The following is a 16,265-nucleotide window of genomic DNA, read 5'->3' as shown; positions in this document are numbered from 1 at the left end:
TATGACATTATAAATTTCTATAACACCATTACCCTGTTGATATGTAATTCCTGTGATGAGGGGGAAAGATAAACAAATGATGAAGAAGTAGGGGACTAATTCTATGAGCTACCCCTTTAGCAGAAGCATTATTTAATATACCAATAATTTTCTCTGTTTCAAGGGTTTTGTTATGGAGTATAGCCAAGTATCTTTAGTTAGGATTTTACTGCTGTGAACAGAAACCATGACCAAGGCAACTCTTATAAGAACAACATTTAATTGGGGCTGGCTTACAGGTTCTGAGGTTGAGGGTTCAGGGTTAGCTGCTATGCATTATAATAGGAGCTGAGTGATGGAGTCCTGCACCATAAGTGCTGAAGAAGTATAGCAAAGTAAAAACAAAATTCGAGGCTTTTGGGCTCAGGCTTGGGAGTGTAGCCTTTGTGGCTTAGTGCTCCAGGTGCTGGTCATAAAACAGATAGCGACATTCCTTCCTCCACCCACCTGCTTCCTGGGTTCAAAGAGTGTTCATTCAAAGAATGGCACCCTGACCATTACTGGAACCTGCAATACAAATGTGCTATCATTAGGGGCTCTTAGAAACTGTCTTGAGAAATAACTCTCACAATTACCAGGTATTCCTTGTGACATTTGTGACTTTATACTTCCTTGTGATTCTTAACTGGTATTGAAGAAGTATTGAAAATTCGAGGCTTTTGGGCCCAGGCTTGGGAGTGTAGCCTTTGTGGCTTAGTGCTCCAGGTGCTGGTCATAAAACAGATAGCGACATTCCTTCCTCCACCCACCTGCTTCCTGGATTCAAAAAGTGTTCATTCAAAGAAAGTCACCCTGACCCACCCTGACCATTGCTGGAACCTGCAATGCAAATGTGCTATCTTTAGGGGCTCTTAGAAACTGTCTTGAGAAATAACCCTTATAATTACCAGGTATTCCTTGTGACATTTGTGACTTTACATTTCCTTGTGACTCTTTTTTTTTGGGGGGGGGGAGGGTTCGAGACAGGGTTTCTCTGTGTAGTCCTGGCTGTCCTGGAACTCACTTTGTAGACCAGGCTGGCCTCGAACTCAGAAATCCGCCTGCCTCTGCCTCCCCAGTGCTGGGATTAAAGGCGTGCGCCACCACGCCCAGCCATCCTTGTGACTCTTAACTGGTATTTTTGGTATTTTCCAACAACGCCCTCCTCACCTCCTTGAGTTGTGGTTTCTTCCTTTAAATACCCCCTTACTCAGCTACTCGGGGCGCCATGGTCCTCTACCCCTGCGTGGTGTATGATCGTAGGCCCAAGAGCGCTCTTGAATAAAAATCCTCTTGCAATTTGCAGCAAGACCGTTTCTTGTGGGTGATTTTGGGGTGTCCCCTCTCCTGAGTCAGAACGTGGGGGAGTCCTCACGTTGTGGGTCTTTCATTTGGTGCATTAGCCGGGAAACGTGACCACCCCTCATACCCGAGAACCGACTTGGAGGTATGGGGATCCCCTCTTGTGTGTGTGCCGGCCTGTGTCTTTGTTTTGAGTGTCTGTTTTCTGAAACGAACATTGGAACATGTGCTTGTTGTGTTGGGTTGCTTGTGTCTTGTCCTATGTTTCTGAAGCACTGCGAAGTCTGAGTTTGGATCCATCTGAGTTTATTGAATTTGTGTCTTGGTTTTTGGGTTGCGAGATCGTGGGTTCGAGTCCCACCTCGTGCCTTGGATTTACACCTGGCAGAGTGAGGGTCTCCCTTCGGGGGTCTTTCAGTAGTTTTGGTATTTTCCAACAACGCCCTCCCCACCTCCATGAGTTGTGGTTTCTTTAAATACCCCCTTACTCAGCTACTCGGGGCGCCATGGTCCTCTACCCCTGCATGGTGTATGACCGTGGGCCCGAGAGCACTCTTGAATAAAAATCCTCTTGCAATTTGCAGCAAGATCATTTCTTGTGGGTGATTTTGGGGTGTCACCTCTCCTGAGTCAGAATGTGGGGGAGTCCTCACGTTGTGGGTCTTTCAGTGCCAAGCCTCTAAAGGCAGTGTTGTCCCTTTGCAGATGTTAGTGGCTTCTCTATCTAGTAATGGGGATTGATTCTGAAGCAAATTAATACTGAAGTCAGAAGGAAAGAGAACTCTGAGTTCTATTATGTAAGGAGAGCTAGTCTTAAAATGAAATGTAATATTGAGTCAAAATGCATGACCATTTTAAAGCTCTTACTGTATTATATATGTGTATGTACATGTGTGCACACACACACAGAAGCCATAGCACATGTGCAAAGGTCAGGGGACATATTAAGGAGTTGGTTCTGTCCTTTTACCATATGTGTCTTCTTTTTTTTTTTTTTTTTGTTTTTTTTGTTTTTGGGAGAGGGTTTCTCTGTGTAGCCCTGGCTGTCGTGGAACTCACTTTGTAGACCAGGCTGGCCTCGAACTCAGAAATCTGCCTGCCTCTGCCTCCCTAGTGCTGGGATTAAAGACGTGTGCCACCACACCCGGCTACCATATGAGTCTTAGGGGTTGATTTTAGGTTGTACCGCTTGGACCACCCACAAGGGGCCCTCCCACCTTGATCACTATAACCTCCAACAAGCCTGAAGCAGGCTGAACCAGAGGTTGACTTTGCTGCCACTAAGGAGATTACCTAGGGTGGAGCCTTCCTCTCTAGATTACTCTATTGTTCAGTCACTGTAGGTGTTCCTCTTCCAGATACTGCTACTTGCTGAGAGACACCCCCACCCCCCACCCCGGAGCTATTCCTGAGACTATGCCCTATCTTGCAGACCAACACCTGCAGCTGGTTCCAGGCTCCACGAATGAATTGGCGGGAATGGGCCTCCCCCCTCCTTTATAAAGCATATCACCCATTAAACATGTGAACCTTGAGCAGACTAGCATGCCTTGGTTCCATTATTTCTCTACCCACCTAGGTTCCCTCTTTTCTTTCAGCACCAGGTTGCCTCACAGGCTTGAACCCAGACATGTGAGCCACTGGCTAGCTCACAACAGATCACTAGTTGAAAAAATGCCTATAGCTAGAACTCATAGAGGCATTTCCCCAACTGAAGCTCCCTTTTCTGTGGTAACTCCAGCTTGTGGCAAGTCGACACACAAAACTAGCCAGGACAATACTCAGTGCAAATTTATCAAAACATTCATTTATATATGTGTAGACAATAAGGTAACCTGAAGCCCCTTTACCTGTTTAATTTATTTCTCTGCCCTCACCTTTTCATGGGAAAAGCAATGGCTTGCTAGGCAGCTCACATAGTCTTCATATCCTGCTGCTTCATCCTTCCAAGTGTTGGGATTAGAGCCATGTATCAAAATACCTGGACTGCAAAGCCCCTGATTCTCCCCTCATGGCTGCTGCTGTTCTTCTTTCTTCTTCTTCTTCTTCTACTTCTTCTTCTTCTTCTTCGTCTTCTTCTTCCTCCTCCTCCTCCTCTTCCTCCTCCTCCTCTTTTCTTCCTCCTCCTCCTCCTCCTCCTCTTCTTCTTCTTCTTCTTCTTCTTCTTCTTCTTCCTCTTCCTCTTCTTCTTCCTCTTCCTCTTCCTCTTCTACATCTTCCTCCTGCACCCTCCTCCTCCCCCTTCTCCTCCTTTTATTCTTGTTCTTCTTCCTCCTCCCTCCTCGTCCTCCTCCCCAACTCCTCAATCTTCTTCTCTGTCTGTCTGCCTTTCTGTCAGTCAACTCCCTTCCCCATGCCCTGAATAAACTCCATTCTATACTAAAAAAAAATATATATATATATATATAGGCCCTACAGTGAGGACAGATGGATAATAAACAAGGAACAAAATAACCATGGAAGGACTTACAGAAACAAAGTGTAGAGCAGAGACTGATGGAAAGTGTATCCAGAAACTACCCCACATGGGGATCCATTCCATATACAGTCACCAAACCCAGACACTATTTTGGATGCCAACAAGTGCTTGCTAACAGGGGCCTGATATAGCTGTCTCCTGAGGAGCTCTACCAGTGCCTGACAAAGATGTGGATGCTCTCAGCCAATCATTGGACTGAGCACAGGGTCACCAATAGAGGAACTAGAGTAAGGACCCATGGAGCCAAAGGGGTTTGCAGCCCCACAGGAGGAACAACAATATGAACCAACCAGTATCTTCAGAGCTCCCAGGGACTAAAGCACCAACTAAAGAGTACACATGGCTCCAGATGCTTATGTAGCAGACGATGGCCTTGTCACTCATCAGTGTGAGAGGCCCTTAGTCCTGTAAAGGCTTGATGCTCCAGTGTAAGGGGATGCCAGAGCCAGGAAGTGGGAGTTGTAGGGTTGGTGAGCAGGGAGAGGGGTGAGGGGATAGGGGTGTGTTTAGAGGGCAAATCAGGAAAGGCGATAGCATTTGACATGTAAATAAAGAAAATATCTAATAAAAAATAAAAAGTTACACTTAATTGAAAAACCTGAAGTTAAGATTAAGATAATACCTAGGTAAAGCAAGTTATTTAATCTTGTTTCAGGACGACATGTTCTCAGATGTATGTGATATTATATTACCATTCTGTAAATTATTTAACAAAAAGAACTAAAATCTAATGCATTCCTTGTGGTATATAAAGTGGAGTGTTAAGCTACAACAGGAAGCTACCACAATGGTCTGTAATATATGCCCATGGGTAACATTGTTCTGAGGGTTACTTAAGTTTGTTTGAATCACTTGGTATTATATGAGTTAAGAGCCACATAATGACACAGTCCAGTGGATTTTGTCTGTCACTGACAACCTTGAAGTCATAGTTTCATTTCTTCTTGGTAGAACATTCTCTCACTCTTCTTGGAATTCAAGGTAGAAAGCAGCCTTATCCCTCAGACTATGACAGTAAGGCAGGAACATTGAACACAGTCTCCCTTATTTTAGTTAACACAACTGCATTCAGATATAGTGGGTCTAACAGTTCTAATGCTACAGCACTGTCATCAAATTCACAGTATACTAATGTAGGTGGACTCACCTAGAGACAAAGGAATGTGTCACTCCTAAGAAATACATGTTTTCCTATGGTCTTATGTAACCAGTTAGGCATTCAGAATACCTCCAAACAAGTTACTATGGACAGGTTGAAAAATATTGGTCTAGAATTAATTTTATGTTACAAGTATGGAGAAAACAGTAATGGGTTCAGCATGTTGTATGAGAGACGTTTTCTACAGAGACGCAACACACATATTCATCTACCTGTCCCAAGTTGAAACTGAAAACAACCCATTACAACTTGTTCAACCACTGAAATGTATTGCAGTTACATCCAGGACTATGAGGAAGGAGTTGGTTGAGATCACAAGGGACTCAAAGACAGCTCCTATCCTGAAACTTGAAACCAGCATATGATACAGATTATGAATACTTGACACTCAGGGCAGTCTGTGTATCTGTAGGAATACTGGCATGAAGAGCATTCCATTTGGGTGGTTTAGTTCATCAAACCCTCTTTTAAAAAATATGATTTGTCTGAGTTTCTTCATTTGAATTAAACATACAGAATGCTATTGGTGTCACTTTGTATTTTGAGAGGTGCATTATCCACCATAATCAGATTTCCTCTGCAATGGATTCTTTCAGTCTCCAACAAAGAGTTACACATTCTTCTGGCTTCTCTACTTGATCTTCATTATGAAATATTTGACAGTGAACAATTTGAAAATTTTCCTTCATTGTCATATTTTCAGAGTTTCTCGAGCATAAATGCTTCTTAGTTTCTAAGACTTGAACACTACTTAAATGCATTCACAAGTTCCTGATATTCATAATAAACTCCAGTGTGGAGCCTCAAGTGTTGCAAAGAATTCCACTTTGGTAAAATACATGCCACATGTTTTCCAGTAGAAATTGCCCATTTCCCACCCCCACCCCTTCCTCACTATAAATTTCTAGAAATTTTCTTAGAACTAATTTTCAGGTAAAGGTCTGTTCTCATGAGGTTTCTCTCCTGTATGTAGTCTCTGATGTCAGAGATGAGCTAACAGTAAAGACTTTGAACATTTACATTTGAAAGGTCACTCTCCTGTATGTATTCTTTGATGAGTTCTAAGATGATATTTCTTGGAGAAGGGTTTGTCTTATTTGCTTCATTTGTATATATTCTCTAATGTGTGCATTCTCTGATGAGAGTAAAGACTACATTTCAGTCTAAAGAATTCATCACATTCATTACATTTATAAGGTTTCTCTCCTGTATGAATTACCTGATGAATACTTAAGACTGTGTTTGTGGGTAAAGGATTTATCACATTGACTACTTTTATAAGGTTTCTTTCCTGTATGAATTATTTGATGACTACTAACATTACGTTTTGGGTAAAGCATTTGTCACATTCACTACATTTGTAAGGCTTCTTTCCTGTACTAATTATCTGATGACTAATAGGACTGTGTTTGTTGGTCCAGCATTTGTCACATTCACTACATTTATAAGGTTTCTCTCCAGTATGAATTCTCTGATGAATACTAAGACTGTATTTAGGAAAAAAAGCATTTGTCACATTCACTACATCTGTAAGGTTTCTCTCCTGTATGGATTGTCTGATGTTGTCTAAGCTTGCATTTCTTGGTGAAACATCTGGCACATTCACTACATCTGTAAGGTTTCTTTCCACTATTGGTTTGTTTCAGCCTGAGTATTTGTTTAGAGTTAAAAACCTTATCAAGCACTGTCCCATTGTGCTCTTTGTTTCCTATGTGGATTCCTTGATGTAGACCAGTGATAAAACACAAATTGAAACAGTTTATACAGTTTTTATGTTTGCAAGGTCCTCTGCTGTTTCCATTTTCATGTCTGTTTATGTTCGATGACTCAACACGTGTATTCCTGAAGTTAGCTTGGTAAAGTACACTTTGGGTGTATTCATGAATGATTTTGCCATGCTTTGACATTTGTAAGACTTCTCTTGGATATTCACATGCTGGGATTTTAATCATTATGCATTTATTTGTTTTTAAAGAGGCTTTGCTGGATATAAATATCTTTTAAATCATCTTCATGTTTATGTCCATATGAAAATTCAAATATGTATTTAACATATTTAAAAGAATAGATATATTATGCTTATACAAGTGAGGACAATGTCCACTATGAATAACATCTCCAGGTCTAGTTGTGGTAAACTCTTTAAAAGTAATTCAGGTCGGGTGATGGTGGCACACTCCTTTAATCCCAGCACTTGGGAGGCAGAGGCAGGCAGATTTCTAAGTTCACAGCCAGCCTGGTCTAGAGACTTAGTTCTAGGACAGTCAGGCCTACACAGAGATACCCTGTCTCAAAAAAAAAAAAAAAAAAAAAAAAGAATAATTCAGAACCTTAAGGGATAGAGACCATGTTGTATACTAGAATTGGGATATGGTTCAATGAGATAACATTGTGACCAGATTTGTATGATCACATCCTTAAAAATAGACATTAATATTTAAATATATATCCTCATGTTACCTATTCTAAAGAAAGATTTAGGCCCATATTATCATTTTATGTTCACTGATTAAATTTATATTTCCCTTTTCATAATAATCTTTAAGTACAATTTATTATGAGTAAAATAAATTTAGGTTACGCTAACTTTACTTGTAATGAATTTGCTATTACATACATGGTATGAATGACGAACTATGATTGCATGTGTATATCTTATACATAATTAATAAATGGCCAAATTTTTGTTAGCTATGAATTTGTGTTTATTGCTTGTCTGGGATTCCTTTTTTAGAATTTTCAGTGTCAAGTGAGAACTTCACATAGAGTTCGTTAGTAAGCATATTTTTAGTTTGGGCAGAAAGTAAACCAGACAAGTCTAGGGTAGAAGAGTACTGAGGACATTTTATCTCAGAGGAAAATTATCTGCAGAAATAACTGACAGTGAGACACAGCATAGCATGGCATAGATGTTCTTTGCTGGCAGCTGTCTCTCTGGCTCTTGGCAACTTATACTTTGATTATCAATTCGGTTCTGTGAATATCCAAGTCTTCCCTTCCTTTGTTAGTATGCTACTTTTGGAGGTATATAGGTGGAAAAACTTTTAGGTTCTTTTGGCAAGCCATTAAATATGTAAGGTAGAAGCTATCAGAATAAGATCAAAACAAATCATTACGATATAAAATGAATACCTTGTAGGCCTGATATTTCTTCTTTGTGTAATAGGGATACTATTGATTCAGTGGGTCCATCAAGAATAATGTTGGCCACCATTTTATCTTGTACCATGTGGTTATATTAACAAAAGCTTTGGTGAAGACATATCATATTTATTTCTGATATAATTACCAAAGAGGGGCACCAAGTCCCATGATTGCTTCCATCTTATGGGGATCCCCATGGTTAAACTTTAGAACAACCAAAGCAGTAGTGGTTTCTGTTCTATGGGCCCCATGGTAAAATAAAAATATTTCCCATCAGGGAATTCCAGGTTCTTGGATAACCCACTTGCCACTTTCGTTGTGGCAGGAAAGAAGATGTTGATACTATGAAATAGAGGACTAGGAAGACAAATGAGAGAAAAAAGAGAAGCTAATTTTACATAGCACAGCAAATTCTTTGCCCTAACTCTGAGTCTAACCCTAACCCTGATATTCTTCTTTATGTAATAGAGATACTAGAGATTCAATGGGATATAATAGTGGCCACCTCAAGCCTATCCCTGAGCCTAACCCTGATTTATCCTAAACCTTTAAGCCTATCTTAAACCTCACACCTTAATTTCCTAACCACCCTAACCCTAATCCAAAGACCCTTATCCTAATCCTAACCATAACCCTCTAATCGCCGAATCCTAACTCTAGTCCTGCTTACTGTGGGGGATTTTTCTTAATATATAATATTTCTTAATTATACCTTTGAATTGAGAAACTCCTGCTTAATCTTGATCTTTTGAGATGTTCAGATCCACCTTTAATCTAGGAAATGTATTTTTTTGGCATCCCGCATATATAAAAGACATTGAACAGGGTAGTTCTTTCAGTTTTTTTTTTTTATTCTTGCCGTTTTTTATATAAAACAAAGGTGATTTGCTCATGTGATTTTTATAACTGGCATTAATAAGTACTTATTTCTTTAGAATTCTGGTACATCAGCTATAATAACCCGCAGCAGGAAATCAACCAGTTCTTGATTTTTCTAATTTCCGTTGGCTGAGAGCCTTTATTGGGACATTCTATTAAATTTCCTTTCTATCTACATAGAGAGATTCCTTCTATGATTTGAGATATGTTTATCTAGAGAACGTGTACTAATCCAACTGTGGTTTTTCTCTATTTTGCCACTGATGAAGATGTGCTGTCTAATAAGAGGGCAGAATAGTGTTTCCCTTATGTTTCTGGTTTTCTCCCAGGGTTGTTTGCTGCCTATCATCTGGGGAAAGGGAGCTGCTGAGCCCAGCACCAAGCCACAAATCAAAACTCTTGTTTCCTAAAATCCCTCTTTAATGTTAATTGCCTAGGCACCCATCCAATCAGTGGGTCAGATTGATACCTACACTCCACCTGAGTAATGGCCTATGTAAGCTAGTCACCTTGATTTCAGGAAGAAGAGGGCAAGTACTGTGAGGAAAGCTCAGGCAAGGTGTGAAGTCAGGCCCTGGTAAGTGCAGGATCATTGCTCACAGAGGGAGGAGCAGGCAGCTGAATAGCCTAAACTGGACCAGTGAGTTTTCCCCCAGGGTAGGGTGGGGTGAGTATGCCCTTGGAGGGCAAGGACAAAAGCTAAGAGAGTGCAAACCACTGCTCAAATTTGGAAAAGGTCAGGCCCTGGACATAAGCATACTTTAACCTTGAGGTGGGGTAAGATTCATTCACCAATAAACTCCTCCAGGACTACCTGCCAGTTAGACAAGGAGGCAGGGATCTTCCAGGTGCCTTTCTGCAAGTTCACTCTGGCTGTGCAGACTTGAATGGCTCTCTGTGTCCTGCTCTGAGCTCAGGTGTTGGGTGCTGTAAGGGGACCTCAGCAAAGCTCTGAGGTTGAGACACTGCCCACAATTGAGAGGAGCAGGTGACTAAGCAGTGGGAGCTGGGTGGTGGGTCCTCTCTCGGATGGCAAGTAAAAGCCATATGTGAGGTCACTTGTGTTGCTCCTCACTTGCTAGATCAGGCAGTGGGTGACTTCTGAATAGCTTCCCTATCATGGCTGATTCTGAATCTGCCCAAAATATTTGGACCATAGGCTTGTAGAAACAAGGCTGGTGTCTTTGAGTCTGCACCACCTGTGTTCAAACCCTTTTGTATTTACAGTAGACATTGAGGAGACAGGTATAAACGTAATAGGTCTGCTCTCATGCGTTACTTGGTTTTGTTCAGTTTAGTTTTTATTAATTGTTTCCGTTGCAGTTTTTTTATAATTCTTTATATGTTTAGTGTTTTGATTATTATGTGGCAAAGGTACTTTTTCCCAATCTATTTGGTATTGTGGGTGCTTCTTGTACCTTAATAGGAATCCCCTTTGTTAGTTCAAAAATCTTTCCTTTATGATTTTATTGAAAATATTTTCTAGACTTTTGAGGTGATATCATTCTTCCATTTTAATCATTTGTAGTTTTTGCCATCTCATATTTTGTAGAAGTCCTATTGTTTATTACCATTAAACTTTTAGAAACCATTCTTTTTGACTGATATATCAGTCTTTTCTATTCATTTTTAATGCCTGAGATTGTCTCTACCTTTCCTTTTCTGTGGGTGAGCCTTGCCTCTGTAGTTGTCAGTGTACAGGCAGTTTCAATGGCCTGCTCTTAGGGACTTAGCAACTGCTAATGCCATTTCCTGCCCCTATCACCTGTGTCTGTTGTCAGGTGTACTTTATATACATGGACCATCAATTATAGCAGCTCTCTGTTTTTGTTCCCTGTCTGTTCTCTGCACATGCCCCCTCTCTGTTCTCTTTTTCTAACCTCCTGGCTCTCTCTCTCTGCTCCCTGACTGTGTACCTGTGTGCAGGTTTCTTGTGTTTCTCTATCCCTTCCCCAGGTTCTCACTCCTCTCCCTTCCCCTAAACAACCTCTTTTGCACCATATCTGTTGCATGTTTTAATTTCTCAGTACCTGCTGTGGTAGGATAGCTTGGATTTCTTGGTGATATATTTTCCTGGCTGTTATATATTATATTCTTATGCTGGTGTGTAGCTGGTTTGAGGTAATTATTGATCTAGGTATTGGTTTCTGGGTTCGTCTTGTTTGGGGGGGGGTCATTCCTGGGTTACTGTTTGATATCTGGATTTGTAGAGAGTGTTGGCTGAGGGTTGCCTCTTTTACTAATCTGTTTGTTGGGTATGTTCAAGAGGCAATGCTTGCTAATGTTGAAAGCTGGTAGAAGAGGCATGCAGGAAAAGATGATCTTAGCAATCCACAAGGAGACATAGTCAGGATAGAGGTTAAGCAGTCTCTGGTGTTTAGTACAGTGCTAGGGGCAACTGTGAAAATTGCATCTGGTTTTACAAATAGTGTGGTAGATCTATGGAAAGCCTACCTTGTCTCTTGTCAGGCACGGAATGTGATTGAACAGGTTGTGTCTGCCCAAGTCGGGGGTTCTGACACAGGGATGAAGCAGGAAAGGAAGGGCAGATACAGACTGTCTATGGTATCTGTGTATAGGTGACATGTACAGGGGAGAGGAAACTTCCACTGTTATTCTGTTGCAGTGGTAAGGGCAACTGATATTAGGATCTGCAGTAACAGATAGTGGGGTAAGTTTTTGGACAGAGTACTTAATCTACTGTCAGGCATGGTTTATGGTTGAACAGGAATATTGTCTTCCCCCTTATCTCCTTTGTTTCTCCTTTCAGCGTGTGTGGACCACCTGGGGATCTCCATTCCCACACACAGCATCCTCTCCCACTGAGGCCAGACATGGCAGTCCATTAAGGGAACAGATTCCAAAGATAGGCAGCAGCTTTATGGACAGCCAGTGCTACAGTTATTGGAGGACCCTCATGAAGAATGAGCTGCACATCTGCTACATACATGTCAGTGGCCTTAGTCCAGCCTGTGTATCCTATTTGGTCAGTGGCTCAATTTCTGTGTGTCCCCAAGGGACACTCCTGTAACTTTGCCAGTGCATTTCTTTTAGCCAGGACAAATATTGTTCTGTGTGTCTACTGTGTCGTGGTTGAAACTGATCCTTCAGCATTCTTCTCATGCTCCCACACATTCACCATTTGGACTCTGTCACTAAATCACATAAGATACAGTAGCCACATCTGCTATTCAATCCTAAGCCATTATGCATGCCTGCTGGTGTTATATTTTAAATTTTATTCAATTTTTGTTTTTGTTTTTTAAAACAAAATTTCTCTCTGAAGCTCTTCCTGTCCTGATAGTAGGTATAGAAACCACATAAGCCAGCTGACATAGTTTCTTGTTTGTGTGCTTGGTACTATTGATCTGTTTCCCCCTGCATCTCCGTCTCATTTGGCTTTTTTTTTTTTTTTTTTTTTTTTGCAATGCTATATCCTATTCAAAGGCTTCAGAAGCAACACAGGTAAACCTTAAATTTATGTTTCTTCTAAAATGACATAGTGATTGCAATATAACTTCTGTGTCAGGAAATGAGTGTATGTAACACCTGAACTATGTGATTATGTTGCCTAGGAAGCATGCATCTACTTTAGAGTGATGTCAGTGTCATGCTTTGTGTGATGTACACATGTATGGGATATTGTAGGATGCAGTGACTTATGATGATGTGCATGTGAACTTTACTGGGGAAGGGTAGAATTTGCTGGATCCTTCCTAGAAGAGTCTCTACAACAGGAAACCTACTTGGACCTCACTGTTATAGGTATGACTGTGAATTTTCTTTTGCTTTTCAAAATAGTGGAAATAAATGTCTCTTGGTCAGGGATGATAATCTGTTATTTCAATTGAGAACAAGGAAGATTAAGCTTAATATATCACGTCCAGTGCTGTGAAAATTCACAGTACCTTGAATTTTGCCTAATTTCTAATACTGCATCATTCATTTTCTGGTACTGTCTTTTAGGTCACACTTGGGAAGACTATGGTATTGAAGGACATTGTCAAAGTTCAAGAAGACATGAAAGGTAATCTCCATGTGCACGCTGATACACATAGGCCTCTGAGGTAATTTTAATATGTTCTGGAAGCTCTAAAGGAAAGCAAGAGTGCTGAGCAGTGGTGGTGGACACCTTTAATCCCAGCACTTGGGAGGAAGAAGCAACACAGGTAAACCTTGAAATTTATGTTTCTTCTAAAATGACATGGTGATTAAAATTATGGATTTCTGAGTTCAAGGTCAGCCTGGTCTACAGAGTGAGTTCCAGGAGAGCCAAGGCTCTACAGAGAAACTGAAAGAGTAAAACAAAATTCTAGGCCTTTGGGCCCAAGCTTTGTGGCTCAGTGCTCAGAGGTGTGATGGTCATAAAACAGATAGCGACATTCCTCCACCCACCTGCTTCCTGGGTTCAAAGAGTGTTCATTCAAAGAAAGTCACCCTGACCCACCTTGACCATTGCTGGAACCTGCAATGCAAAAGTTCTATTGTTAGGGGCTCTTAGATTGTTAGGGGCTCTTAGAAACTGTCTTGAGAGATAACCCTCACAATTACCAGGTATTCCTCATGACTTTGCACTTCCTTGTGACTCTTAACTGGTATTTTTGGTATTTTTCCAACAACGCCCTCCCCACCTCCTAGAGTTGTGGTTTCTTCCTTTAAATATCCCCTATCCAGCTACTCGGGGTGCCACGGTCCTCTACCCCTGCATGGTGTATGACCGTGGGCCCAAGAGCGCTCTTGAATAAAAATCTTCTTGCAGTTTGCAGCAAGACTGTTTCTTTTTTTTCTTTTTTTTTTTTTTTAAAGATTTATTTATTTATTATATGTAAGTTCACTGTAGCTATCTTCAGACACTCCAGAAGAGGGCACCAGATCTCATTACAGATGGTTGTGAGCCACCATGTGGTTGCTGGGATTTGAACTCTGGACCTTCGGAAGAGCAGTCGGGTGCTCTTACCCACTGAGCCATCTCACCAGCCCCCAGCAAGACTGTTTCTTGTGGGTGATTTTGGGGTGTCGCCTCTCCGGAGTCAGAACGTGTGGGAGTCCTCACGTTGTGGGTCTTTCAAAACCCTTTCTCAAAAAAAGAGAAAAGACAGAAAGGATGTTATAAATGTCAGTCATGTACTAACCATCACAGGTATCTTGAAAGATGCAAAACAACCCATTATGAGGGAGAAAACTACGACCCTATGAAGTGATACAACCCAATGATCTGATTCTTCTTTACCATTAAACCAAATTGTAACTTAATTCATACTGATAAAACGATTGAATAGGGTAATAAATGTAGTAAAGATTTCACATGTGCTGGCTATCATTGCAGGCATGTAAGAAGTCGCACAGGAGAGAAACCCTATGAATGTACTCAATGTGGTAAAGCCTTTCATTTCCCAGTCATCTCCAATATCATAAAAGAAGACATTCTGGAGAGAAACCTTATGAATGTAATCAATGTGCTAAAGCCTTTGCAGATCACACTGAGCTCCAGAGCCATAAAAACACATACTGGAGAGAAACCTTAAGAACGCAATCAATGTGTAAAACCTATTCACAAGGGAGACGTCTCCAAAGACAAAAGAAGACATTCTGCAGATGGACCATATGAATATAACCAATGTGGTACAAGCCTTTTCACAAAGTTCTTGTATTTAAAAACATAGAAGAACCCATATAGGAGAGAAACTTTATGAATGTAATCAATGTGCTAAAGCTTTTGCATATCTCAGTAGTCTTCAAAACATAAAAGATCCCATACTGGAAAGAAATGTCATGAATGTAATCAATGTGTAAAGACCTTTTACAACTTTGTAGTCTCCAGTATTATAAAAAGAATTTAAAAAAAGGATCAGCTTGGGGATCCACCTCCCCCCTCCCCCCAGGAGCCTTTGTCTGATTTAAACACACAAATGTCACCCCTGTGTCCTGTCTTTTAGAAAGTCAGCCTTGATTCCCTTGGACAGGATTCATTTTCACTGTGGATTATGTCCCGCCTGACCTGGGAGAACTTTCAGAGGTGAGACAGTGTGTTTGTCTCATGAGTTTAGAACACCCAGGGCTTGAAATCAGACAACGAACACCCTGGCTTAGATTTAAAAAGCCTTTTAAAAAATGGAGTCTGGCCGGGCGTGGTGGCGCACACCTTTAATCCCAGCACTTGGGAGGCAGAGGCAGGCGGATTTCTGAGTTCGAGGCCAGCCTGGTCTACAAAGTGAGTGCCAGGACAGCCAGGGCTACACAGAGAAACCCTGTCTCGAAAAACCAAAAAAAAAAAAAAAAAAAAAAAAAAATGGAGTCTGAAGCTGGGCGGTGGTGGCGCACACCTTTAATCCCAGCACTTGGGAGGCAGAGGCAGGCGGATTTCTGAGTTCGAGGCCAGCCTGGTCTACAAAGTGAGTTCCAGGACAGCCAGAGCTATACAGAGAAACCCTGTCTCGAAAAACAAAAACAAAAAAACAAACAAACAAAAAAATGGAGTCTGACTCTCAGTTCCTCCTGTTCCACCGATATCCCTGTCATTCACACAGACAGCTGTGGTGGACTGTGTTTCTCAGACTCTTGGTGTGTGAGAAACAGTTGATGTTGCCTGCTGCTGTAAGACCACAACTCATTGTGTTTCTTAGACCCCCCTAGAAAGGAAGCCCAGCATGGAGTTCTTTGTTCTTTTGCCTTCAGCCTGAAAGAAAGGTGAGATGGGTGACCCACCTAGGCATCTGACCCTTTGTGTAAGGGACCAAGAATATTTACACAACTTCCCCAGTCTTTGTGATCTAATCCTTCCCCTCACTTTCTGTGAGAGATGAGCTGTAATTCACCATCCCCACTTTTATGATGCTTATCCTATCCTTCCCTCACTTTATGGTTCATTCTTTAAAAACCTCGACTGCAACTGCTGGGGGTCTCTCTCCTCTGCCCCTGTGTGGGTTATGAGCTCAGTCTCAGCATGCTGATAATATTCGAATAAACCTCATGCGATATTGCATCAAAACGGTTTCACTTGAGTTATTGGTCATCCGCTCATTTCCGGACTTGAGCAAGGGTCTGCCCAGAAACGGGGGTCTTCCACTACAGTCAACACAGGCGGATATTGGGTGCCATATCAGTGCCCAGGTGAGGCCAGGAGCTGTCAGCTCTGGTTTTTATGGCCAGCTTCCATCCGCAGAGGGGCATGGTAAGTGGCTTCAGGGCCTAACTGTTCGGTTGGAACCCACCAGGAGCATCCTTCTTAGGTCAGTAGCCATCAGCTCTGGGTTGTGTGCACTTAGTGGACCTCTCTCAGGATGG

Source organism: Mus caroli, unplaced genomic scaffold (genome assembly GCF_978045245.1).
Source record: "Mus caroli unplaced genomic scaffold, Mus_caroli_1 scaffold_15, whole genome shotgun sequence".
In the NCBI taxonomy this organism is placed as follows: domain Eukaryota; kingdom Metazoa; phylum Chordata; class Mammalia; order Rodentia; family Muridae; genus Mus; species Mus caroli.
This window is presented reverse-complemented; position numbering follows the sequence as displayed.